This window comes from Armigeres subalbatus, chromosome 1 (assembly GCF_024139115.2).
Source record: "Armigeres subalbatus isolate Guangzhou_Male chromosome 1, GZ_Asu_2, whole genome shotgun sequence".
NCBI classification, from domain to species: domain Eukaryota; kingdom Metazoa; phylum Arthropoda; class Insecta; order Diptera; family Culicidae; genus Armigeres; species Armigeres subalbatus.
The window spans coordinates 108,451,232-108,478,267 of NC_085139.1; the positions used below are offsets into that span (position 1 = coordinate 108,451,232).

Genomic DNA, 27,036 nt, shown 5'->3' on the forward strand with positions numbered 1-27,036 from the left:
ATAGGACGCCAGGGGGGTGGTGGCACCCGAGCGTGGAAAGCTGGATACCAGCCTTAAAGGCCTTTAAAGGATACAAAATCATAAAAACCACTGTGGCAACACTGCTGCTCGGACAGCTGAGCGTTGTTCATCGACTTGTTTTGAAATCAGTTGCGCGTTTCGTCGACTGCTTGTAAACAAAAATTCACCCCTCCCGCGTTTCCGTTTCACATCGGTCGAAATCACAACACAGCACACACACCTGCGCAAATCGAACAAAGCAGGAAAATTTTTAATGTCGCGTTTCAGAACGGATCGTCGTGAAAATCGTGTGAAAAAAGTTCCTAAACCGCAGGAATCGCTAGTGAATTTAGGTGGAATGCATGGTTGAATGTTGTTCGCCTTACGTAAAAGTGGAATCGATTATCTGGCACAGTGATCGGTAGGTAAAAATGTGATGTGCATTGTGCTGGTATTTTTTTACGGCGAAGAAAAAGCCCCCGATGCAAGCTGTTGGGGGAGAACAACTTGGTCCATTGCGGGGCGCTAGTGTTACGCAAAATCCCAAAAAAAAAAACATTTTCGACGACGGACGACTGAGGGTGCGAGTTGTTTGTGTCTGGAAAGCTTTCTGTTTTGATGATTTCGTATATTATAATATTTCATATAATAATATTATAAGTTACTGTTTTATATTTGTTACACTAATAAATTACAAAGAAATGAAGATGGTAGAATGGTAACAGAAACGGCTGTCACTCTGCGGACTTGAGTTCGATTCTCATTGTTAATCTTTTTTCCCAGTTCCTCGGTTTGAATTTTATGCCAAGGAAAATCAAAAACTCAAAGGTGCAGCCCAATCGGGTTGTACGCAAAAGTGACGTAGGACTACGTAGCTATACGAAATGGATGGTATTTGTCATCATAGTTTGTGTTATTTGATATTTCACTCTCGTATAAGCTCTTTCTTCCTCATCAATTATTGGTGGCCCTGATAAGAGCCGTTTGTTTATGGTTTCGATGGGAATCTGTGAATTCCGGTTATTTCTAGTGGATGCTGAAGTCCATTTCTCCTGCTTCATTTGATAGATCCTGTAAACATTTGATAGATGAGCTTCTGTAAATAAATAAAGAAACAAGGTAAAATTATTCTCTATTAATTTCCATTTATAAGATTATCGTACGAATGCCATTAAAATAGGGTAATAAGAAGTTTTCTGCCTTCGATGAATGCTCTGTAAACGAAAATAAGAAAAATTTCATAGCATTTTTGATCGATCAGTCGTCGATAAATGTGAAAAGCCGAGCAGCTTCCAGCAGGATGGACTTTAAGTCTCCAAAGATGGAAAAGGGATTAACACGACTCATCGGCCGCATCGCCGCTGAAGCCGTTCGTCTGGCATTCAGTGGAGGACATCGGAATCTCAGAAGTCACCATCATCAAACATGTCCAAAAAGAAGGAAAAATAAGCCGAATTGGAAGCGGCGCCAAACCAAACGCAAATATATTTATTTGCAACGTTCGGTTTCCGCCCGCGGTGGAGGCATACGTGTTTCGTTCACTATGGCGCCGGTGAAAAGTGAGAGGAAGTTCAAGAACTGATTGCAAACAGTCCTTTTCAGGACTAAAACTATTTGTCCAGGAGGATGAATTGACCATTGGAAAAAATGACAAACTCTAAGAGTCCCATGAAATTTTCTCGCAAGATTCTCAATTTGGTTATAAGATGTTGTTTATCTAAGATGCATATTGTTGCGAAGAATAACAACAGAAATTTGACTCAAGACGAAGTTTCTTCATATTACCAAACATTATCTCTTGGCATCTGTCTGTCCAAGCGACATTCACTAATTGGTAGTTGCTGTAGGTAGATAGTTTTCACAAAGGTGGCGTCTTTATTGATTTTATACAAAAGAAAGTTGATCCGACTATCCGAAATAAACTTTCTTCAAAGTTCAAAACTCAATCGTAAATAGCGAATTTGATAGCGCGTCGGAGGGAGATGATGTAGAAAATTTTAATGGATGGGATCACTAACAGCAACCAAGCTACCACGTCAAACCCGATGCCACCGAAACAGTCCATTTTCGCAATAAACTATTTCTTTTTATAAAATGTTGGTCCTGAGAAGAACCAATTTTCTTTTCCCAATGTTCCTTTCCAACTAACTGACACCACAATTTGTCAAAAAGTTTGATAATTTGGTGCGGGATCGCCACAGTGCTATTTTTATGGTCAACCTTTTCTTCATATGAAATTCTGGTTCGTTGAGGTTGAATAATCTGCAGCAAACATATCGAGCACCACCACCAATGCGACAGATTTTCTTTGAAAATGTTATCAGCGCCTCCGTGATGCTGTGTCCGCTCCGCTACGATCGCTTTGATGCGTCTGCTATGCGTAAAATCTTGTTCAAACTGAGGATTAGATCCAAACCCGCAAGTGATTGATTTTTGATGTCTGTGCTAGTGATGCATGCACGTGATTGGTTAGTTTACTTATTTCCAAACTTTTGATCAATTATCGATAATAAATAGTTGAAAGTCAGTATTTTCAGAACAATACTAAGAAGCGTTGACTTTTCTTTGTTCGAATGGTCCATAAAAATAAAAAATCGATCGAGAAACAGCTGAGATATTAACGTTCAAAGTCTATCATATTTTCGTGACGGTTTCCGATTTTCGTAATCGTAAAGTGTACCCCAATATAGAAAACACAGACGTAGTCCTACGTCAAAAAATTAAAACCAGAAAATTTCCTTCAATCGAATTTTTAATCGCCCATTTTATTCAATTATATTTTTGCCTTTCTCGTATTTTTGAAACCAGCATTGAGAAGTATTCAATTTTATAAGAACACTAACTCAAGGTGTCTCCGAGATAGAATTGCGTGCAAAGGCGTAGGATTGTCAATCCGGAGATGACGAGTTTGATTCTCGGTCCGGTCTAGGATGTTTTTGGGTGGCATGCTAATAAAATTCTAAGTTGATATTCCAGTTCCAGTTTGAATGTAGAGCCATCGAAGACGAAAGAGAACAGATGGTGTATTAATTGATAATCAAAATCAGGCAACTAATAAAGTCATTTCAAATTTACTAAAGCACGGTGGTCAAGGATTCCAGGATTCACTGTTAATAATTTCTATTGAACGACAATACACGAGACAAATCAGACCGCATTGTGCTCTTATGCTGTTGCATTTTCTGTTTGCTGAAGAAATTTTTAATACTACCCGAAGCTTTTTCAATTCAACAGTATTTCTCAGTGCTATTTATATTTTATACCTACTAATCTCGTTAGCGGTAAGATGTGCGGCTATAAAGCAAGACCATACTAAGGGTGGCTGGGTGCGATTCCCGGTGCCGGTCTAGGCAATTTTCTGTCTGGAAATTGTCTCGACTTCCCTGGGTATAAAAGTATCGTCGTGTTAGCCTCATGATATACGAATGCAAAAATGGTAACCTGGCTTAGAAACCTCGGGGGATGTAATGCCATTAAGGATGTAATGCCAATAAGAAAAAGATATGGTTTCATATTGGAAAACGTTCGACGTATGAACATTTACCCATTAAACACTACCGGCCTCTAAAATGCCACTAATGCAGCTGTTTCATTGCACTTCACGATAAACAACATTCCGCATTCAAAATGATGTTATCAGACTACAAACAATATGTTTTTTACACGGTTGGTATTTATTAATTTCTCGGTTAACCTAACCTTTCACAGCATTTGAAATACCACCTGAATTTTCTTTAATTTCTAGTGATTTTAACGTAAACTACGTCTAAGGGAAAGACTCGGATACAGGGTGACAAATGAAAATTACCAAATTCGAGACCGTCATGAAATTAGGATAGATTTCAAACGCTAATAGGTCCTTTATCTTTCAATGGATTTTATTATCAATCGAATCAGAAACTCTCCAGCATTTTTTAAGCCTATTAGAAGTATTGATTATCAACGTAAAAACATTAAAAATTCCAAATCCTTACCAACCCAGTAAAATTTCAGAGTTTCGTTATGACCGCCGTCTGCGGTTGGTTCTTGCGCTCTAGTTTTGTGCGGTGATTCGCACAAAAAGTACAACAATAGAACCAGAGCAATGACCGCGGCGGAGCAAAAAAGTAGTGTTTATGAAAAAGTGCTACAGATGCTGGACATGTTCATGTAAGCAAGAGGTGATTATTAAAATTGATTATTAACTTTAAACAAGGTTATTATACTATTTAGGCAGCATCCCGTTAAAATAACACTTCAAAAGCATTTAATCGCTATTTAATAGGCAATTAACTATAGTGTTGTCCAATGAGCTGTTCGAAGTAGCTCGAAGTTGTTCCCGTTCTGCTCGTTCTTTTTTGTCAACAAATGGGCATGAGCAGGGCAGGGAGAAACTTCGAGCTACATCAAGCTCTCATTGGACAGCATTTATGGATGCATTAATCACTCTAAGTCGAATAACAGTCGGAGAAAGACATCATCACCACTGCGGAATAATAAATTTGGGGTTTGTAAATGAAAATTTTAAATTGTCATACCCAACCATTTTCATATATAGTGAGTTACGCCAATTTTGTTCGAAACATAAATGGATTGGTGTGCGATCGAGCATGATTTGCGGAAAAACTACACATTACACGCGGCAAAACGTTTACCAAAACGAACCTCGCTACCTCCCGACCCCATATATCCAACATCCCAATGGTTGTAATTTGACTAAGCACGCACGCGCGGTTTGAAGTTTGTATGAGAATTACTATGAAAACAGTAAATTTTTTGGAAAACCGTTTTGCAACGTTGCTAAAAATATATGAGTACGTTGGCAACATAGGAAATTTAGCAAGTGAATAAATCGTCTTTATTGCGAAACAATTTGCTGACCAAACAACCAAAAAGTTGTAACAATTTCAATTTGGGGTCAATATGACCCTAGAGCTTAGACAACGTAAATCTTTCAATAAAACTAGACTGTGGCGTTTATTTTCCAGATTTTTCAAGCAAATTTGCACCTAGCGGAAAGATCTCGGCCGAGTTTTACCAAACTACCAAAAATTATGACATATTAACCCCAGAGCACAGACAAAAGGTTAATGGGAACTGGGAACGCTGCCGCTGCATCCCAGATCATGCGGAGTTTTCCCGGTTTATAAGGGTTATAAACCGGAAAGATAGGTACATACCAGACACGATTAAGTGGATCTTCGAGTTCTGCTACTGATAGTTAGCGAATGTAGCCTTTGATTTCGTATTCCACGACCTTTGCACGAAGTGCCTCTGCGTGAGATTTATCTTTGAGCATTCGTCGTTCCAACCACTCAAACCGATTCAACGCCATCCAACGACTCTCGGGAAGCCTCACGTTTTCATATTTCCAGAGTAGTCAGTTATTGCAGCCTGAGACGAGACCTGCAAAGACGGCTTCTTTTTCCTTGTTTTGACACTTATTCTTCTTTTCATCACAGTTGATCATCGATTCTCAACTGTTTCCTTGAGTGTTTCACCTAAATCCCGGGTAGAATCTTCTGAGCACAATAAAAGTGTTTGTGATTTACGGAATTGTAAACTTATTTTTATAAAGATTTTCCTATCGGAAATAAAACACGTATTCATAACAGTTCAATATTAAGCTGTCCGGCTTTTCTAGAATACTTTTCAAAGTGAAAAAGTACTCGTAAAACAAAATCATTCGGAATACTTTTTGAGGGATACCAATACTTTTACACAAAAAGGTGCTGGTTGCATCTGACAATTCGTGACAGCGCTTGCTGGTTGCAGATGAAGTTACATTTTTTCCTCTTTGCAAGTCCCGTCCCAGATTGCAGCCAGTCTTGCAAAATGTCGTGACCATCACCAGATGATCAGATATGGAAACAAAAACCACCACGCTTTTAAACGATGTTCTTTACTGACAATCACTGCAAGCGCATCGTGACATGTAGAAGCTGACACGTGAGTACCTTCGGTAAGCGTGACACCCAGATTGACAACCACAAGCTGAGAGCCATAAAGAGCATCAGGTCGGTCAGCTGTCAAAAGTGCAGGTGAGCACCGTTATTGATTGATTTTGTTGTCGTTTGATTGGTCTGACGTCGTTTTTAATTGATAAATTGGATAAATCAATAGTAAAATTAAGGGTTCATTCACAAATTACATAACGCTAAAATGGACCCGGGGGCTGAAAGACCCCACCCACCCTCTCGTAACGTATTTTGTATGGGAGGGTTCTGAAATTTGTATGGGCCGTATTTGTGAATGGCTCTAACTAAGTTTTACCAATTTGATCCAGACTATCTTTTGAAAAAGGCCAAATTATTTTATTGATTTTTTCAAATGGATACAATCAAAAAACGACGCATCCTACAAAAAAATGTTAAATGGGTGACTATCGCAAAATCAGTCAAAGTTTCTAATAAAGATATCGGAAACAATTCAAATTGAGCCCTACACTGTAAAAAAATCAGTTTCAACAGTTTAAAAAATTAAAACTCGATTTGCGAAAAAGGCTTTTTGATTTGTATGAAATTGTGTCTCAAGATAGGTGATTATGTTCCTACCAACCGTCCATACATCGCAAGCTGGGCACTTTGAAGGAAAAAAGTTTTTCTAACAAAAACTTTTTCTTGACGAAATTATTTTCAGTGTATTTTTATCCGTTGCGATTAGTTACGACCTAAATATTGTACTCTGCTTGACTGTACAGGAATATTTAAATATATGTATGTATATGTTAAATCCACTGGCACTCCTTGACACTGAGAAAAAAAATCAATTCCGACAAGAAAAATTTTTTGTTAGAAAAACTTTTTTCTCTTAAAAGTGTCAAGCTTGCGATGTATGTACGGTTGGTAGGGAACATAATCACCTATCTTGAGACACAATTTCATCCAAATAAAAAAAAAGCGTTTTTTCGCAAATCGAGTTTTAATTTTTGAAACTGTTGAAACTGATTTTTTTTCAGTGTAGGGCTCAATTTAAATTGTTTCCAATATCTTTATTAGAAACTTTGACTGATTTTGCGATAGTTACCCATACAACACTTTTTCGTAGGATGCGTCGTTTTTTGTTGATATCCATTTGAAAAAATCAATGAATAAAGTTTGGCCTTTTTCAAAAGATAGTCTGGATCAAATTTGGAAAAACTATGTATGTACTTTTCTTTTAATAGCACCTCTTAAAATATTGCACAAAAAGTCAATATAAACAATAAGAACACTTAAATGTTCCCAAAAATTCTATTTTGGCTTCATGCATTTTTATCACAGCAAAAATCCATTAATTTCGCTAAGTGGATTATTCCATTGCTGTCGAGCGTTGATTTCGAACCAAACACCGCAATAGGTCAAGTGATCATCACGATAGTCAAGATGACATGGATATGACAACCACAACATCAGGAAAGTTTTCCTATCATTCATGCTGGTGATCACAGGCAGAAGAAGTGAAGACATGGTGAGTGACCAAGCGCTAGTTGCTAAAATGTCACTTTCATGGTGATCGTTACACCAAGCATGTGAGATCCACATTGAGCATCACAATTGAGTACTTGACACATGACCTGGATTTTGTAATTGTCACGCTTTGCGTGACTTGTACGGTGACACTTTGCAGCACTGATTGCAGCATGTCAAGGGTACGTGCGTTTCCTTTCGACATTAGTGGTTTATCTGCCTTTGTAATTCCCATACTATCAAGTGAAAAGTATTCTTTCACTAACGTATGTAGGTTTTCTTCCTTCTGGCAGTCGCAATGTTCGGTATGAATTATATGGCAGTTCACTAAATAACTACACGATTGCTTACTTCCACTGCAGCATCCATATACAAGCCATCCGAGTCTAGTTTTTGCGGCCACCGGTTGGTTTGGTGCTCTCTCTCGGCCTTTTAAAATCTTTGGTTTGGTTTGACCGATTAAAATCTTTGGTTTAGCCATCTTGTAGCTTTCGATCGGTAGACCTTTCAAATATGGATAATGCTCTTTCATTTGCTCCCTCAGCAGCGTCTCTCGCGGTAAGTTTAGCTCACGCACAGTACGGACTTTAGAAAGTGGTAACTTACGCAGGTTACGCAGGTCACTCACTCCAGATATTCTCAAATCAACACAACGAGAGTAACCTTCATATCGCCGAGTATTTCCCGTCCATTTTGGGCATATCGGTCGTGTTGTTCCCGATACTGCTAACTAACTGTCAATTCTAACTGTCAATCCATCATCCAGAAAGGCATACGTTTCAATCGCTTTATTTTTACCGTAAAGAACTACTGGCACTACTCTGAACAGCGTATCACTAGTGTGTGACTGATGGATGTTGCAGCTCTGCACATTATCAGTATCTGGCGGATGAGAAAACTGCTGGCCGAGTGATGAATTTGTCTCCTTTTTTCAGTGTGTAAAAGCGGGAAATAAATCCGCAGCTTGTCACTTTTATTTAAAAGAGGGGAAGTCGACGAAGAGAATCCTCTCTTGCGACATTCGCCCTTATTCCAGATAGAGCTTGATTTATACGTAAGAAAATGGCAGACCTCCCTCCCCCCATAAGTGCTTACGTAATTAGTGTACGACCCCACAGACGTAAATCCCGAACAGTTGCCCATTTAGAATCGCTAGTGAATTATATGAATCTATCACATTTGGCTGCGATTGAGAGTACCGAACGCCTCATTTTCATGCTCTGCTAAGAAGATTCCCAAAGGAATTTACGGTGTGCTTTTAAGATTTTCCTAAGAAATTTTTGAAGAAATTTTAAATTTTTTATGTAAATTTTGAAGAAATCTCCGGAGGAGGGCGAGCTTGGTGGTCTAGTGGCTACCGCTTCTGCCTTACAAGCAGGAGGTCGCGGGTTCAAATCCAGACTCGTCCCTTTCCTACTTTGTATTTCACGTTCTACCAAAACAATTCCTACTGTCCAAACCTTCCACACTAACAATTCCAAAAAAACCTCCCTTGGCACCTATGAGAGGCCGTAGAGTTCTCTACATCTTTCTTAAGTAGGAGCCCAACTAACCATCCTTCCCCTTCCTCAGCATTCGCAAGGACGTGACAAGGACGGATCTTGACTATTGGAGAGTGCATTGCTTCCATCTAAGAGATAGTGATAGATAGTGATTAGTCCCAAATCAATATCTGTGGTAACGGATGTAAGCCATACTACTTTCATACAATAGTCTTGGCTTGTACCACGTACGAATTTGTGCGAATTGCTCAATGCTAATGCTAATACTTATGCTAATTTTGAAGAAATCTCCGGAGGAATTCCTAAAGAAAAGTCTGGAGAAATACTCAAATTTCTGTAAGAGTTGCTAAATAATTTGCTGGGAATGTCCTAAATATGTTCTTAATAGATTTCCTGGAGGAAGTTCTGGTAGATTTGCTGGTAAATATTTTTAAGGAATTCCAGGAGAATTTTTTAAAAATTCCCGAAAAAAATTCTGAATAATTTCCTTAACCCGTTTCGGTCTGACCTAGAATTTAAAATTAAAATAACCCGTGTGGGCTCATTTTATGCCCGATTGCCATAAAATTTATAAGAAGCGTCATCATGTCTATTTTTTCATTTGACCTTGGTGTATATCCGGCCAGATTTATTTAGGTGGTTCCTGGGTCAAGTGCAGTCAAAAACGGCTAATTTTTCTTAAAACCATTGATAAATGAACGAAAGTGACCAGAATGCTGATGCAAACGTGGTCAATCATCATTGACCAGCATCAGAAGTTAGTTTTGATACATTTGAATCACCAGGACAGGGTTCCGGATGTTCCGGGAACCTGGTTCCCTGGGGTATCCCTGGGGTGGTGGATGAAAATCCTAATAGATGAGTTTTTGGGAGGTTTTGGACACATTGGCCACATCCGGAAGTGTTCCCGGGATCCTGGTTCCCTCAAGAAAGTGGACAAATCTCGATTTGCACCGAAACCCTTCTTGCGACATATCAAACTCCATGATTTTGAAATACAAGCTCAATAGATGAGTTTTTGAGAGGTTTTGGTCACAGTGGCCACATTCGGAAGTGTTCCTGGGAGCCTGGTTCCCTCAGGGAAGTGGACAAATTTCGATTAGCACCAAAACCCATCTTGCGACATATCAAACTCCTTGATTTTGAAAGACACGCACAACACATGATTTTTTGAGAGGTTTTGGACACATTGGCCTCGTCCGTAAGTGTTCCCGGGAGCCTGGTTCCCTCAGGGAAGCGGACAAATTTTGATTAGCACCGAAACCCATCTTGCGACATATCAAACTCCATGATTTTGAAAGACAAGCTCAGTAGATAAGTTTTTGAGAGGTTTTGGACACATTGGCCACATCCGGAAGTGTTCCCGGGATCCTGATTCCCTCAGGGGACCGGACAAATTTCGATTGGCACTGAAACCCATTTTGGGGCATGTCCAACTCCATGATTTTGAAAGACAAGCACAATACATGAATTATTGAGAGATTTTGAACACACTGGCCACGTCCGGGAGTGTTACCGGCAGCCTGGTTCTCTCAGCGAAGCGGTCAAATTTCGATTGGCTCCAAAACCTATATTACGACATATCAAACTTCATTATTTTGCTTGACTTTCAAAATCATGGAATTTGTTACGTCACAAGATGAGTTTCGGTACCAATCTAGATTTGTTTACTTCCTTGAGAGAACCAGGTTCCCAAGAACACTTCCGGTCGTGGCCAATGTGTCCAAAATCTCAAAAAAAATTAATGTATTCAAGTTGTCTTTCAAAATCATGGAGTTTGATATGTCGCAAGATGGGTTTCGGTGCTAATCAAAATTTGTCCACTTCTCTGAGGGAACCAGGTTCCCGGAAACACTTCCGAACATGGGCAATGTGTCCAAAACCTCTCAGAAACTCATTTATTGAGCTTGTCTTTCAAAGTCATGGAGTTTGGCATACCGCAAGATGGGTTCCGGCGCTAATCGAAATTTGTTCGCTTCCCTGAGGAAACCAGGCTCCCGGGAACACTTCCAGACGTGGCCAATGTGTCCAAAATCTCTCAAAAACCCATCTATTGAGGTTGTCTTTCAAAATCATGGAGTTTGATATGTCGCAAGATGGGTTTCGGTGCTAATCGAAATTTGTCCGCTTCCTTGAGGGAACCAGGCTCTCGGGAACACTTACGGACGACTCAAAAAATCATGTGTTGTGCGTGTCTTTCAAAATCATGGAGTTTGATATGTCGCAAGATGGGTTTCGGTGCTAATCGAAACACAAGATGAGATTCGGTTGTCCGCTTCCTTGAGGTAACCAGGCTCCCAAGAACACTTCCGGATGTGGCCAATGTGTCCAAAACCTCTCAAAAACTCATCTATTGAGCTTGTCTTTCAAAATCATGGAGTTTGATGGGTCGCAAGATGGGTTTCGGTGCTAATCGAGATTTGTCCACTTTCTTGAGGGAACTAAGTTCCCGGAAACACTTACGGACGAGGCCAATGTGTCCAAAACCTCTCAAAAATTCATGTGTTGTGCGTTTATTTCAATACATGGAGTTTGATATGTCGCAAGATGGGTTTAGGTGTTAATCGAAATTTTTCCGCTTCCCTGAGGGAACCAGGCTCTCGGGAACACTTACGGACGAGGCCAATGTGTCCAAAACCTCTAAAAAAATCATGTGTTGTGCGTTTCTTTCAAAATCATGGAGTTTGATATGTCGCAAGATGGGTTTCGGTGCTAATCGAGATTTGTCCACTTTCTTGAGGGAACTAAGTTCCCGGGAACACTTCCGAACGTGGCCAATGTGTCCAAAACCTGTCAAAAACTCATCTATTGATAAGAAAATTATTTTGAGCTTTTTAGTGGAATGTTTTCACCTGTCATAAGACGAGTTTATACCATCCCATTGAATTCCACCACTTAATTGTATCTTGACAGATACGTATTTCGACCTCAAAGGTAAGGCCGTCTTCAGTGTCTCGTACTTCGAGACACTCGAGTCGAGTCAAGGACGAGACACTGAAGACGGCCTTACCTTTGAGGTCGAAATACGTATCTGTCAAGATACAATTAAGTGGTGGAATTCAATGGGATGGTATAAACTCGTCTTATGACAGGTCATCCATTGAGCTTGTATTTCAAAAACATGGAGTTTGATATGTCGCAAGATGGGTTTCGGTGCTAATCAAAATTAGTCCGCTTCCTTGAGGGAACCAGGCTCTCGGGAACACTAACGGACGAGGCCAATGTGTCCAAAATCTCTCAAAAAATCATATATTTTGCTTGTCTTTTAAAATCATGGAGTTTGACATGCCGCAAGATTTCGGTGCTAATCGAACTTTGTCCGGTCCTCTGAAGGAATCAGGCGCCCAAGAACACTTCCGGACGTGGCCAATGTGCTCAAAGCCTCTCAAAATTTCATCTATTGAGCTTGTTTTTCAAAATCATGGAGTTTGATATGTCGCAAGATGGGTTTCGGTGCTAATCGAAATTTGTCCGCTTCTCTGAAGGAACCAGGCTCCCGGGAACACTTCCGAACGTGGCCACTGTGTCCAAAACCTCTCAAAAATTCATCTATAGAGCTTGTATTTTAAAATCATGGAGTTTGATATGTCGCAGAATGGGTTTCGGTGCTAATCGAAATTTGTCCACTTCCCTGAGGGAACCAGGTTCCCAGGAACACTTCCGGATGTGGCCAATGTGCCCAAAACATCTCAGAAACTTATTTATTGAGCTTGTCTTTCAAATGTGTGTCGCAAGATGGGTTTCAGTGCTAATCGAAATTTGTCCGCTTCTCTGAAGGAACCAGGCTCCATCTATTGAGGTTGTCTTTTCAAAATCATGGAGTTTGATATGTCGCAAGATGGGTTTCGGTGCTAATCGGAATTTGTCCGCTTCCTTGAGGGAACCAGGCTCTCGGGAACACTTACGGGCGACTCAAAAAATCATGTGTTGTGCGTGTCTTTCAAAATCATGGAGTTTGATATGTCGCAAGATGGGTTTCGGTGCTAATCGAAACACAAGATGAGATTCGGTTGTCCGCTTCCTTGAGGTAACCAGGCTCCCGGGAACACTTCCGAACGTGGCCACTGTGTCCAAAACCTCTCAAAAACTCATCTATTGAGCTTGTATTTCAAAATCATGGAGTTTGATATGTAGCAAGATGGGTTTCGGTGCTAATCGAGATTTGTCCACTTTCTTGAGGGAACTAAGTTCCCGGGAACACTTACGGACGAGGCCAATGTGTCCAAAACCTCTCAAAAAATCATGTGTTGTGTGTTTCTTTCAAAATCATGGAGTTTGATATGTCGCAAGATGGGTTTAGGTGTTAATCGATTTTTTTCCGCTTCCCTGAGGGAACCAGGCTCTCGGGAACACTTACGGACGAGGCCAATGTGTCCAAAACCTCTAAAAAAAATCATGTGTTGTGCGTTTCTTTCAAAATCATGGAGTTTGATATGTCGCAAGATGGGTTTCGGTGCTAATCGAGATTTGTCCACTTTCTTGAGGAAATTAAGTTCCCGGGAACACTTCCGAACGTGACCAATGTGTCCAAAACCTGTCAAAAACTCATCTATTGATAAGAAAATTATTTTGAGCTTTTTAGTGGAATGTTTTCACCTGTCATAAGACGAGTTTATACCATCCCATTAGAATTCCACCATTAATTGTATCTTGACAGATACGTATTTCGACCTCAAAGGTAAGGCCGTCTTCAGTGTCTCGTACTTCGAGACACTCGAGTCGAGTCAAGTACGAGACACTGAAGACGGCCTTACCTTTGAGGTCGAAATACGTATCTGTCAAGATACAATTATGGTGGAATTCAATGGGATGGTATAAACTCGTCTTATGACAGGTCATCTATTGAGCTTGTATTTCAAAAACATGGAGTTTGATATGTCGCAAGATGGGTTTCGGTGCTAATCAAAATTAGTCCGCTTCCTTCAGGGAACCAGGCTCTCGGGAACACTAACGGACGAGGCCAATGTGTCCAAAATCTCTAAAAAATTCATATATTTTGCTTGTCTTTTAAAATCATGGAGTTTGACATGCCGCAAGATTTCGGTGCTAATCGAACTTTGTCCGGTCCTCTGAAGGAATCAGGCGCCCAAGAACACTTCCGGACGTGGCCAATGTGCTCAAAGCCTCTCAAAATTTCATCTATTGAGCTTGTTTTTCAAAATCATGGAGTTTGATATGTCGCAAGATGGGTTTCGGTGCTATTCGAAATTTGTCCGCTTCCCTTAGGGAACCAGGCTTCCCGGAACACTTCCAAACGTGGCCACTGTGTCCAACACCTCTCAAAATTTCATCTACTGAGCTTGTATTTTAAAATCATGGAGTTTGATATGTCGCAAAATGGGTTTCGCTGCTAATCGAGATTTGTCCACTTTCTTGAGGGAACCAAGTTCTCGGGAACACTTCCGGATGTGGCCAATGTGTCCAAAACCTCTCAAAAACTCATCTATTGAGCTTGTCTTTCAAATGTGTGTCGCAAGATGGGTTTCAGTGCTAATCGAAATTTGTCCGCTTCTCTGAAGGAACCAGGCTCCAGGAACACTTCCGAACGTGGCCACTGTGTCCAAAACCTCTCAAAACTCATCTATTGAGCTTGTATTTCAAAATCATGGAGTTTAATATGTCGCAAGATGGGTTTCGGTGCTAATCGAAATTTGTCCACTTCCTTGAGGGAACCAGGATCCCGGGAACACTTCTGGATGTGGCCAATGTGTCCAAAACCTCTCAAAAACTCATCTATTGAGCTTGTCTTTCAAAATCATGGAGTTTGATATGTCGCAAGATGGGTTTCGGTGCTAATCGAAATTTGTCCGCTTCTCTGAGGGAACCAGGCCACTGTGTCCAAAACCTCTCAAAAACTCATCTATTGAGCTTGTATTTCAAAATCATGGAGTTTGATATGTCGCAAGATGGGTTTCGGTGCTAATAGAAATTTGTCCACTTCCTTGAGGGAACCAGGATCCCGGAACATTTCCGGATGTGGCCAATGGGTCCAAAACCTCCCAAAAACTCATCTATTAGGATTCTCTTCCAAAACCATGAAGTTTGATATGTCGCAAGACTGGGTTGTGTTCACTTGAAAAGTGTCCACCACCCCAGGGATACCCCTAGGAACCAGGTTCCCGGAACATCCGGAACCATGTCCTGGTGATTCAAATGTATCAAAACTAACTTCTGATGCTGGTCAATGATGATTGACCACGTTTGCATCAGCATTCTGGTCACTTTCGTTCATTTATCAATGGTTTTAAAAAAATGACCCGTTTTTGACTGCATCTGACCCAGGACCCCCCCTTAATAAATCCGGCCGGATTGGCACCATGGTACCAAAAAATAGACATGATGACGCTTCTTCCTTGAAAATTTCATGGCAATCGAACGAAAAATGAGCCTACACGGGTTATTTCAATTTTGATTTCTAGGTCAGACCGAAACGGGTTAATGTATTTTTGGAAGAATTTTCATAGGAATTTCGGTGGAAATTTGCATGAATTTTTAAAACTATTCAAAGCATTAATTATTCCTATAGTAATTTCCAATCAACTTCCGAATAAATTCTTCCAAATTTCCAAAAGAATTCCTGAAAAAAAATCCATAGGTGTTTCTAAACGAATGATTTAAAAAAAATCCGAAGGAATTTCAGGAGGAAGTTCTGAATTTCGAAGGAATTCCTGAGATTAACTACGAAGTAACTCTTGAAATTTTCTTTCAATTTTCGAAGAGACATCTGGAAATTTTTTAAAAGGAATGTTTAGATTTACTTCCAAAGTAGTTCCCCGAGGATTTTTCGCAGGAATCCCTGGAGGAATTTCTAAAGGAAATCTTGACGGAATTTCTTGGAGAAATCTGAGAATCTTGGAAATTCTTTCAGGAATTCTTTCAGAAATTTGCTAAAGAATTTCTGGATTCAAGAGGGTCCAGAGGGTGCTTTGTCCCTCCAGGAATTTCCAGAGAATTTTTGAAGGAATTTTCGAATAAATTACGGGTAAAGTTTTCGAATGAATAACTACCTGAAGCTATTTTCGAAGAAATTCCTTAAAAAGCTTGAGATGGAATTCTTGAAACAATTACGTAAGGACTTCTCGAAGAAGTTCCTGAGGCAATATCCGAAGGAATTTCTGGAGATATCAAGGAATATCTTCGGAAACTCCAATAGGTTGGTATTTCTACTAAAATTCTATTTGGATTTTTTTCTATGAAATCCTTTGGGAATTCTTTCGAAAATGTGTTCAGGAACTCCTTCGGAAATTCGCTTAGAAATTTCTTCTGAACTTCCTTTATAATCTACATTGTAAATTCCATTGATTTGTTTCAACTGATTCCTCCTGAATTTCATATAAAAAAAATCCTACATGGATTCCTCCATGAAATTTTTTGAGAACTCTTCTAGAAATTTCCTCTAGAATAAGCTTGAAAAATGCGGTACACATATCAAGTTTCGACCTACAATATCAATACATTTCTCGACATTGACTGATTTAGGCTCAAAAGTAACCCGACATCAGTTCTGACTTTGAAAGAACTTTTGCTAAATATTAATTAGTGTGAATGGAAGAAAATAAAAACATGAATGTCTCTAGGTGGTGAATAGTAAGAGGCATTGAAAATTCGTAAAATTTAAAGTATGGCGTTTAGCCACGAAGTTTAATATTTTCCGCAAACACCCGCAAAATTCAGTAAATTGAAAATCATTTAAAAATCTGTTGCAAACCACCGGTGTCTTGAGAACTCCTGTAGGTTAAGCACCACAGCTCTATAGGGCACTGCATGGAAAAATATCTTTCTCTTTCGTTCTTCAAAAATTTTGACGTTTACTGGCCTTGTTGTTTTCTAATTTCTTTGCAGCGAGAAAGGGACAAAGCAGCTTGTGCAGTGCCCTATACGGCACCAACCAAAGAGCAAGAGATGTTTCCGTGCAGTGCCCTTTACACGGAAGAAAAAAAGTACCCAAAATTGAGTATTTTCAAACTTACTTTTGAGTTATTTTTTCTCTTCTCTTTCATCCACTCTTTCTTTTGTTGTCAAAAACAAAAGAGCCAAACAATCCAACGACTCCAGTTCAATACGGGAAGCCAATTTTGAGTTTTATTACCTGAGTGAAATTGAGTGAATTAAACTTACATTTGGGTAAATAAATTTTCCGTTAGGTACTTTTTTAACATGGGAGTAAAGGCAAACTACTTCGACCCTACTTACTCAATTTTGGCTTCCCGTACGGATGTTCGAGGTTGGGTGAATTAAACTCATTATTGGGTAGTTCATTTCTTCCGTGTAGGAACCGTATTTCAAGACAGTGGTTGCCACGCACTTTTTGGGTCGTAGGGGAAATGTTCCGATCTCCATCCCACTGTACATATATACATCTCATCGCTAAACAAAGAAATACGGCACCAAATTCGTCGCTTCTTTTTGTCAACATGCGTGCTCACTGCTGAAAAAAATCACAAAAATAATAAACAAACCAAATTCCTTACCATTGCTTTGTTTTTGATGGGATGGAAATAGGAGCTATGAGATGAAGTGGCGAACCGTTCCCCTATTTGCTGCGGTGATCTCTTGAACAAATTCAAATTAATCTATTACTTACCACTAATAATTTTCAGAACAAAAGTTACATTGAGTGATTACATTCAATCATAAAAATTGACGAAACAGCTTGATTTGTTGGACCATGCATAATGAATTCGTTTATGACATTCTTAACGTTGGAATACGAACTGTTTATGCTGAACATAATATAAACACAAAATGTTTTGTATATTAACCATCAAAGAACTTTTTCAAAGATCTTTTTTTCAGAACAGCTGTTTCACAGTTTCTGGTGATGTTTTGTAAAACCCTTGGTTTGCTCAGTGGAAGGTTATTCTACAGGGTCGGAACTAAACGTAATCGAGTCACCACTTCCACTCCTGGAAGGCTGCCAACAGAACTCACGACAATTAGGGTGATCACATGAACAAAACTAGGTGACCGAAAACTATCGGTATTTGCCAAATGGTTGAATCCGCTCAAAAGCCACAGGGTTAAACCTAGTTCAAAACGAACCGCTAAGGGAGGGAGGTATGGAGACCACACTTGGGTCCGAAATACGTTACCAAATTTATAAACAGTAGTGAGCTTTTAAACACTATGAAAAGTTTCCATGCCAGAGTTGAATTGCATATTAACTAGTATTATATTATACAATTATAGGGTACGAGACATAATTTTGGTACATTTTTGCTTAACCTATTGTGACGTCACATGCTACTTGCGGTTTGTTATGATGGTGGTTATGGGTCATTGTGGGTGGTGCTGATGTCGATGATGGGTCAAATAATCCAGCGGCTATCGGCCGGTGACGCTCTTGGCCTACCGCAGGGAGATGGTTCGCGAACGTTGTCACGCGGCGTGGGCCACGAGTGTCGACCTGGGTTTTGGTTGGTAAGATGACGGCGGAGGGCCGGACGAGTGACGTTGGTTCACAAGCGTTGTGGAGCCGGCGTGGGCCACGGAAGTCGTGCTGATTTTCTGGCCAAGGGAACGGCTGTGGGCCGAACGGGTGACCTTGGTTCACAAGCGTTGGTTTATGACCGGCCGCGGAAGTCGAGCTAGCTTTCTGGTCAAGGGGACGCAACTTGGTCACGGGGATCTGGCAGCGGACCACGGGAACGAAACCTCGTCACGGGAGTCTGACTATGGACCACGGGAATGGATCTTGGTCACGGGGATCTGGCAACGGACCCCGGGAATACAACCTGGTCACAGGAGTCTGACTATGGACCACGGGAATGGATCTTGTCCCGGTGGGGGTCCGGCTACACACTACGGAAGTCCTCTGTTGATTGGTGATAGCCTCTAGAAGAGTGGACAGGCCGTTGGAGCCGACTAATGACCGACGATCGTGCCCGCTATAACGGCGTGCTCCCACGTTTCCTGTGTTCCTTTTGATTCACAAACACAATAGGTTGCGCCCCGTCAAGATGGCTGTCGAAGACAAAGAAAAAGGCCCGTTCGTGGACCTATCCACCATTGTTAATATTTCTGGTCTCATGTCTAGTAAATCCCTCCCATAACCACCTTTAAACCACAAATTTCACAATCTTATGATATACATTATGAAAATTTACCTTTTTCTTCTAGATTATATTGTTCGGTAGAAGTGACCGTTGGGAGCGGTTTGACTATATTTGGAACTACCCTAGTAGTAAAAGGACACTGTTTTTAACTATTATTGCAATATTTAACAGTTTATCTACTAACTAACCACTTATTGCACTTTTTGGACCCTATATTTAGCACTACTATACACCGAATCGTTTCTTTTTGTACCTAAGGAGACTAAACACAGTATAAGAAAATTTCTACACGTTTTTTTTTTCCACTGGATGTGATACTCACAGCTAGAGATCTAACGCGACGCGCACTGAGGCTGCACACTAAGGCGGTCTGAAACGAATTAATTCTAACTCCTGCTAGCAAGCCAAGCCAAAGCCCGAAAATCATAAGGCAATACGAGTAAATCCGATGATCCCGTATTTAATTATTTTTTTTTACCATCGTTGTCGGTCCCCTGGCCCCGCTCACGAATTACCCCTCTTGGGTGAGTGGAGATTGGTAACCGGTTTGAGTGAGTGGTGCTTTGGAATCGTGGAAGGGTACGGGAAATGAGACAAATACAGGGTGGAATTCAGGATGCGGTCACATACCGTAATACTGTTTGCTTGTGATAAAGTAACAAGCTCATAATGTTGAAACCATCGGTTACAGTTTCGTGAGAGCCATTTATACTGATAGAGTATCGCCAAATATACTGCACCAGATGGTATTTCTGACGAATCTTATAAAATACACATTTTCTATTTTATATGATTTGCAAACTCCTCGAATTAAACATATATTTATGGACAACGTTAATTCATATACGTTTTGATAGGAACTAGTCAGGGCTTGTTAACCCTTAAATGCGCAATGTTGTTTTAAAACAACAAACCGAAAATACGTTTAATGTTAATGATTTCAATGGTTATTTACGTTAAAAATATTTCCGGCGATTTCTAAAAAAATCGCCTTGCGCCTTTAAGGGTTAAGAATGGATCAAATAAAACCTTCTTGTCTCGAAATCCGTCCAGAGTGTACTAACTTTAACTTCAAAGGAACCAAATCTGTAGTGCCATTTAGTGATTTCTCAGCTAAACTCCAAAACTATATATTTTAAAACAATACTTCAATCTATATACATAAAAATGAATTTCTGTCTGTCAGACCCTTATGGACTCGGCAACTACTGAACCGATCGGCGTGAAATTTTGTATGCAGAGGTTTTTTATGGCCGGGGAAGGTTCTTAAGATGGTTCGAGACCCCTCCCACTTTTGGAAAGGGGGGCTCCCATAAAAATGAAACACCAATTTCTTCATAATTCGATCAATAATCAGAGAATAAATCAACTTTAGGCGAAACGAAGTTCGTCGGGTCTGCTAGTACACAATAAACGAAGCTTAAACGCGGCCCAGAAAGTTTATGTGCTCATTATAATATGAATTGTACGGCCTACTTTGATTAAATAAGTGACAGGTTTCCGTCAAACACATCCGGAACTCAATAAATAACCCACCGAATGCAACCGAATTCACATCCGTTACATTCTGTATAACCCAAAGATTCTGTCCGAGATAAAATCTTAGCGGGAAGTGGAGGGAGTTGGAAAATAAATCGATTTTTCATCATATTTGTGAATATTTTACAATAATTAAGGCGTTCTCCAAGTTATTTCATTGTCAAATCGGCTTAGACACTACTATATATTGCTCTCCGAGATGCAGAAAAATTATGCGAAGATCAATATTGCACATAGATACAAAATTAAAATACAAATAATCAAATTTTGGATATAAACTCACATTTTTTACATGAAATGCATTGTATCTTAGAATCAAAAGCCTCTTCAAAGATAGTTCCTTCACAAGAGTTGCTCATAATACTGAATTCTTGATTTTTGCTGAAGACACCATCATCCTGTCATGCTCATATAAAAAGTAAGCTGAAGCGCCGCCCTAGCGGGAGAGTTCCTACCTATATGTTTATTACTATATGAAGGCCTATTTATCATGCAACACCTTTGTGGAAGACACCAAACTTCTATGAGGCAACCCTAAGGAGTTATTTATTAATGTCATGATTTCATGATATCCGACCACAGTGAATCGTCAATCCAAAAATCAAGGTCAGAATCAGTTTTCCTAGCATTGTAAAAGTTCCTAGCATTGTATTTTTTTTATGATATTCTATTGTTAAACCGATTGTATCTAGATGGATTCATTCTAACAGTGCGACATAATAGTCTTCTTTTATCGAATTTATTTTTATATGAATCTCCTCGTATTCTAAGATTTTTTTTTACAATTATGACGTGTATAAACTAGTTATGCAATTAGTTCTTATCAAGTGGGTGTGTAGTTGTATGTCCATAGCAATTTTATCTGCGAACAAAATAGATTTTGGTCAAAAGTGTGCGATTCGAGTGTAGAGTTGGATTCAAAAAGGAAGAAAAATAATCTACTTTGATGTTGACGTATATAAGTTGAATGTTTACCTGACAGGCACCCGAAAAGATGTTTTATTCAATGATATGCACGACAAAGAATCGCGTTTCTAGGAAATCCCAATTCCTCGAAACTGTCAATATCTACCTAAAGGAGCCAATCGTTCGTCGCAAACCACCGCATGGTGGCGTTTCCCGTGAGCGCCGTTCCACTGTTGATGTTGGCTGGCCCAAAGTTGTTATTATCGCTTGCTCGTTGTTATTGCCTGTGCGCGCGGTCTTTGTGTGCAAACATCATCGACACATGTAACGACGCGTAGGTAAAGATAGCTCACATAGCGACCTGACTAACTGGTGCTGGCTGAATGAGTACGGGTAAACGCAAACAGCCATAAGCCAGAACAGCGCAGTGGCCGGAGAAAAACACTTATTTAGGAGAATTTTCATAATTTCAGTTTATTTTTATTTTTGGTTTTATTTGTACATAGTACATAAAATCCGTTCAACCTGGTCTAAGGCTACATGTCCCCAACCACGCAGTCTTCGGAGGGTTTGCAAATCGTCTTTCGTTTGATTGATCCTCGCCTTCTTGTGCCCGGTCATCTGATTTTCGTGATGTGCACGATGAATGGTTCGCCCAACAGCTGATGCAATTTGCATCTCACCATATATGGTACGCAGCACTTTCCTTTCGAAAACTCCGAGCATCGTCCAGGTCTCGTGTTCGTAGAGAGGTTGAGCGTACATTTTGTTACAGTGACTATAATAACAGTGTCGTCAAGTGTCAAAATTGGAATAGAATCAGCTGTCAGTTCCATACAAATGCGCGTTCCAATCGAGCAGGAGACCTGTCAAACGTGGAATATGGCGGTACTCTTCTTATAGGACTCTACATTTTGTAGGGTGGCCACTCACTGGAAAAAACTGGGAAAAACACGGGAAATCAAAATCACCTGGAAAAGCCGGGAAATTGATGAAGTCACCTGGAATTTTTCTAAATTTCTTTTCAAGTAAAAAGTACAAACCGTAAGCACAGTTGATATGAATGTTATGAATATTATCAAGTGAGAGTGGAAAACTATTGGAGTTGCAACGCAGAAGCATCGAAGCAACCATTGCTCGAATGTCAGTTAATGTTTATTTAGCCTCAATAAACTTACTTCCTATCAAACCACAGCTGACGACAGACGTGTTTTCATTACACCGGTACGATCAACTTCACTTGAAGTTCCAATAAGTTATGGGCACAGCATTCGAATCAAGACCGGTGAAGTTCCTTCCCCTCGGATATGTTACCTTGCCGCGGTGGGTCGGCTTACGCCATTAGCACTGAGATGGCAACCAAAGACATATCCTGTCGTGGTGGTATCACATGTTGACTATTTTTGTATGGTGCCGCGTTACATATCTGGCATTGACGCACTAATTTACGGCATTTGCATGTGATCCAACGGACATCGTGTCTTGGAGCCTTGAATGGTAGTGCAGTCTGGCAGAGGCCTTTCACATAAGTGAAAATGATGTGAGTTCTCTTCTTTTCGGCAATACTAGACGATGAGACATAGCCAGCTAGCTAGGCATTTATTGATACACAATGTATTCAAGACATTCGTAGGGAAATTACTACTGCTAGAGTGCTTTGAGAATAGGTCGTATGTGCAAAAGAGAGCCTCTCTTCGGTTACATTCTCTTTCGATTATTACAAAGCTATACACAAATTTATGTTGGATATTTTGGCAGATATCTAAAGACAATAACTTTGTCTAGCGTGCTAAAGTGAAAATGTAGCAGAAAATGCTAAACTTGCCGATCTATTAGCGAAAGAGAGCGTGAACAAAGAGAATCTCTCTTTTGCACATACGACCTATTCTCAAAGCAATCTAGACTGGATTCACTGAGTAGAAGTTTTTTTTTAAACTAAGAACGTGGTGCCAGTCTTATTTTGTTATGCCTCACTTCGAAGAGCCATAATAAAAAATACCACACATTATAATGATGGTATATGAACAATCTTATGACGGCTTCATTCTCGATAATTTTCACTAATAGTAGGGAATAGGCGTGATGAAGCTTTACTTTGCCACCGAAAAGTGAATCCTATAGCTGACTCATACCTGATCATTAGTACATAATAGATAATGACAGTTAGTTTGGAAACGATACTTCCTAGAACATAATAAAAGTAATACCTCGACAAAGGAATAACAACAAAATAGACTAAATGCACGAACGAACAGTTTCCATTTTTTACAAAACATAACTTTCATTGTGATGTTTGATAGTATTGACAGGATGAACCAATAACTTAGACAAACAAAGTAATTCAAGGAACGCATTTTTCGTACCTTCTGACCATAAAGACAAGAATGACATCGTACAGATCAATCTATATGATTAGGAATGAGGGAGAGAGTATCTATTAGAGTTTTAAATGTAATGTCTTTTGAGCCAGTTCAACAGTGTCTTAATGGACGAAATGATCCTTGTACGGCTGGAAAACTGCTTCAAAAGTTATTAATTTGTCATATTTTATAAATTGGAGATTGAACACTTTCTTATACTTGATAAAAAAAAAACTTCCGGCTCAGTGTCAGTTTCTACGATGAAGCATTGGGCAACATGTTCCATGTAAATCGGATAAACTGCTTCGGTCGATTTTGAGCGCGTACAATGACATTAGACGTAAAAATAGCATAAAAACTGGCGGAATAATTTGAATCCGACAATAAAATGACAAAAATGACTTTAAAATATTACGAAAATAGTTAGCATCTGACTATTTATGAACGTAAATCCCTTCGATTCGATTGCAACGGCGTCTTCTTAAACGACATGATCCGTGTACGGCTGGCAAACTGCTTCGAATTGAATTATGCACCAAAGGCCTGGTGCAGAGGTTTCTACTCTACTCAGAGTCCCGCCAGTAAACCTCCATAAAAAAAGCATTCGAATCAAGACCGGTGAAGTTTGAAGATATTTTTTGTACTGAAGAATCGAACAAACTGCTGGAAAATGGAGAAGTCGTTTGGGAAGGTCAACGGTACTTATTACGATAACTGGAGTTTCCGTATGATGCTGCTTCTGGTGAAAGAAGGATTTTGGACCGCCGTAAAGGATAAGAATCCTGAACCGGGAATCGCTGCCTGAAAGACAAATGGGTCAAACACAATTGGTACGTTTGCGTGCGTTTTGACAGTTTTTCCATGGGAAAACTGTCAAAACGCACGCAAACGTATCAATTGTGTTTGGCCCAAAGATGAACAAGTTCTGCCGACCATCGAACTGCATGTGGAAGACAATCAGTTTGTACACATTGGAGGGGCAAATCTGCTACCGAAGCATGGGAAAAGCTTGAAAAATTCTCCGTCAAGAAAACATGTACCACAAAGGTATCCGTGATGCACAAGATTTGTCGATTACATTTGAACAAGAATACGAACATGGAAACAATATTTTTACCCTGACGGGTTTTTTCTCTAGAAGCTGAACGATCTGCAGCGCAACAACATGCTCGATGATCAGTGGCTGGTGGCCATTCTGTTGAATAGCCTGCCGAAGGAGCACGAGACCTTCGTTGCCAGGGCGGAGAAAAATATGAACCTGGTGAAAGGAAAGCTGATCGATTAGTGATAAGCGGATAAGAAAAAACAATCCAAGGTAACCAAGCAACAGAAAGTCAATAGTGTCAAACGATTTTGGAAATGGTTTGGATTGCCAACGGCGTGAAAATGCATTCAAAAGTCCGCGGAACTGGTAGTCCTGGATGGTGCCGACAACCACCGAGTGATTACGTTGGATACGGTGCTGTATGTTCCTGAAATAAAGTCCATCCTTTTTTCGGTCCAGCGGTTGGCGAAGAAAGATTCCACACTTCTGTTTGCCAGAAGTGGCAATCAAATTATGACAAATGGAACTAATGGTGCACTTGCTGAGTTAGAAGGAGGTTTGTTCGTGATCCGTCAGCACAAGGATTCTTTGGCGATATCTGTGGATCGATACGGATGAAAACCATTGAAGTACGGGGATATTTCCTGACGTTTGTTGACCATTACACCAAATATACGATTGTTTACATTCTGCGGAACGAATCGGAAACACTAGAGAAATTGGTACGTGGAGAAGGTGAAAACCCTGTTCAACAAGGAAACCGAAAATCCTGCGATCCGACTGAGAGCGTATCTGAAGTGGAACGGGATTGTTTGCCAGTTCACTGTTCCCTATACTCCGCAGCAAAACGGATTGGCCGAGCGGAAAAATCGATACTCGGTGGAAATGGGTCGTATGCTAATTGACGGAAACATGGATCATCGATTCTGTGGAGAGGTGCTGGTTACAGCCAACTATCTTCAAAATCACTTGCTCAATCTCCGGTTTGGTAAGAAACCCAAGCTGGGGCATGTATGATTCTGAGAGGATATATTCTACCATGTGCCTAACGAAAAGTGCGGAAAGCTGGACAGCAAAGTAGTAAAGTTCAACTATAACCATAGAGCACCTAAACGACATCAAATTGGCTGCACGTTGCACTCCTCGCTCAACGGCGTTCTGATATGCAGAGTAAGCTCAACGACAGTGGCCCATGTGTGGTTCACAACATCAATTCTACACTCAGGGTTCAACAATGGTTCTAAAAAATTCCAATTAAATTTACGAATTGTTCATTGTTTGTTGCCAAAATGGTCCGTGTTTGACTAACATCATCAATTCCATACGATAACAATAGGTTTTAAAATACGATGAAATTTACCAATAGACTATTTTTACGGATATTCCGGATCTTCGAGAGGACTTTCCCGGCGGCCATAATGGTCCGTGTGTGGTTCACAACATCAATTCCATACTCAAGGGTCGACAATAAATGATTCTAAAAAAAAATCCCACCGTTCTACGTTCTAATTTTTGAATTGACCTTTTTACGGATGTTTCGGATCTTTCAGTTGGTACAACCAAAACTCCAATAAACGTAATATTTCGTCATTTTCTTTGTGTATATGCTGATGTGTTTGCAACCATGGTGCTTTTTCACGAATACTGAATTGGATGAATTGAATTGGATTGGATTGAAGTGCAATTAGATTGGATTTGAATTGGAATGGGATTTGAATTAGATTGATTGTGGATTGAATTGAATTTTATTGGAACGTGCATGGCATGTTATTGGAATTTTAGTGATGATGGATTGGAATGCGATTGAAATTTGTTTAGAGTTGAAATTGAATTTGATTGTGATTGGATTGGAAGTGGATTTGAATTGTATTGGAATCGGATTTTCACAGTCCATACAGGAATTCCTACAGATGCTCCACCCGGAATTTATCCGGAAGTTCCTCCTGAAATTCATCCGGGAGTTCTCCTAGAAGTTTCTCTCAGAATAGCTCCCGAAATTCCTCGGAAAGTTTCTCCCGCAGTTCCTCCCGGAATTTGTCCGGAAGTTCCTTCCGAAAGTTCTTCCCGGAATTCCTCCAGAAGCTCCTCCCTGAATTCTTCCATAAGTTCCTCCCAGAATTCATCCGGAAGTTCCTCCCTGAATTCCTCCGGAAGTTCCTCCAGTAATTGCTCCGGAAGTTCCTCCGGAAAATAGAATTGGAT

At 40.1% G+C, this 27,036-nt stretch overlaps 1 protein-coding gene across 2 annotated transcripts in view; it reads left to right on the plus strand.

Annotated features, from left to right (window-relative positions):
• Positions 1-236: 236 nt before the first annotated feature.
• Positions 237-27,036, plus strand: part of LOC134204666 (autophagy-related protein 2 homolog A) — a 143,040-nt gene continuing 116,240 nt past the window's right edge. For both annotated transcript variants that reach the window (XM_062679448.1, XM_062679456.1), the window contains exon 1: positions 237-421. The gene's annotated coding sequence lies outside the window, so the exon portion shown is untranslated. The remainder of the gene's footprint in view (positions 422-27,036) is intronic.